Here is a 2,054-nt window from a genome sequence, read left to right as displayed (position 1 = left end):
CAAAAATGCAGCTGCGGAACCAAGAGGAGGATTTTAGCGTGCAATGTTGAGCACCTACTGTGTGCAGCGCACTTCATTGGACCCCTGAAGTACAGAGATGAGTTGGAAATGGAAGACAGAGATTGGAGATAGAGAAAATTTAAAAATTTTACCTGGCCTCCTGGCCAATAACCGGGTAGATTTCTATCGCGTGTGTGTGTGTGTGTGTGTAACCACCCTGAAAATACTTCCCTTCTGACTCCAGATCACAGCAGAACCCAGGTAAGCACCTGGCTTGGGGCTGGGTAGAAAACCCTGACGGACCTGGGAGAGCTGGGGACACTCATCGTGACCCCTAGAGGCAGAAAACCATGGCTCTGCACCCAGACATTCCAAGGTTGGGATCTCCTAGACTCAGTGACCTCAGCCTTTGTCCTGCCTTTCTTGCCTGGTGGTAGCTGAATAATTAACCAGACGTTGCAGGTCTCAGAGATTCAGCAGGAACGTATATCAGTGAATGAGTAAGCTTATAATTTAGCTGCTTGGTAAAACTGATGTTACATTGCTCAGAAGTGGTTACAATACATTTTAACCAGCCTTGTTAATTGACTAATGTGAACGCCCTTTTAAAAATATAAATGGGGATCATAAACTTACTGTATATTTAGTTCTTGAGAAGTCTGCCAAATACACCAGTTAGGTCCCACAAAATCCAAAATGTCAAAAGATTCTATGTAATCTGGCAAGCACAAACGAAGCTTAATAGCAAAAAAATATCAAATTCCTGCCCATACTCAACAGACAGCATTTAAATGTTCTCCAGCATCAGAGGAACAGTGGCTAAAGCCTCAGGTGGGTCCCATTTCTGTGACACGGTTCAGGACAAGCCGAATTACTGGCCCTCTGGTCCAGCCATTTTAGATGAGGTGCAGCAAGTTTTAAAACTGACATTTCAAGAACCCATGAAGCAATGGAATGTGTTATGCTTGTTTTTTATTTAGAATCCTAAGAGAAACATTTTTAACAAGCCTTTAAATTCTTCTCCATTAATGTGATTTAAATAATGAATTTATAAAGATTAAATCAGTTTGTTTAAATATACTCAACTGTAGAAAAATTGCATTTTTTTGTTTGTTTACACTGTCAAATCCAATCAAGCCAAACAAGATGGTTAACTAAATTGATTAATGAACGCAGCATTAGCTGATGGCTTTAAATTTAGAATGTGTTACTGATGTCAGGGTTGATTAGCTCTCTATCTAAAACCATGCTATTAAAAGCTTTGAGCAATTTATTAGATGTAGTCACCGAGTACAATTCCAGCAGGGTGAGAGGAGTTCTATCAGGATTAATTCTGCGGTGGCGAACTGACATGTGCACAGATGTTGGAGAGCGAGCAGGCCTTTACTGATGGGGCAGGAAGAAAGAAGAGGCTGCAGGAGGGGCGGTTGGTTGGCATCAATTGCAGCAAAGGTAAAGAGGCTTGGAACTTAAAAAGTACTCATTTTCTCACAAGGAATCCCAGATGGCATAAGGATATGAATAGAGATCATTTCCATTTCAACACTTTTGAAGAAGCAGGAAAAATAAATGAAGGGGAAGCAAGAGGTTAATGCGGTATCATGCTTTAGTAACTCCTCTAAAAATGAGCCCACAGGGAAATTACAGCAGGCAGTGCTGGAGAGCAACACGTTTGTCAATCAGATAAACGGCACAAGTGGTAAAAGCAAGGGTGATGTAGGATGGACAGTCACCGGCTGGGATGACAGTGTGTCAAGCACTTAGAGGCCTAGAACGCAAACTGCAGTGATCACGTCAATCAAATTGCAAGCGGAGACTCTCATCAGAGACTTGTCCTCATCCTGAAGGGTACCGTGAGTCCAGGCCTGGGGCAGCCGCAGCAGGACTCGGGGAAATCAGGTTGTTGAAGATGGCTGTGGCTTTAGAAAGGTGTGCACGGTGACACGAAACCACGTCTGATGTCTGCGCCTTGGAAATATTTTATTACTGGTCCAAATGTCCAAGGGAAAACATTATTTTGGGGACCAAATTCCTCTGGATGGTTAGATTTTGTT

Source organism: Balaenoptera musculus, chromosome 14 (genome assembly GCF_009873245.2).
Source record: "Balaenoptera musculus isolate JJ_BM4_2016_0621 chromosome 14, mBalMus1.pri.v3, whole genome shotgun sequence".
In the NCBI taxonomy this organism is placed as follows: Eukaryota; Metazoa; Chordata; class Mammalia; order Artiodactyla; family Balaenopteridae; genus Balaenoptera; species Balaenoptera musculus.
Note: the sequence above shows the minus strand (reverse complement) of the source record.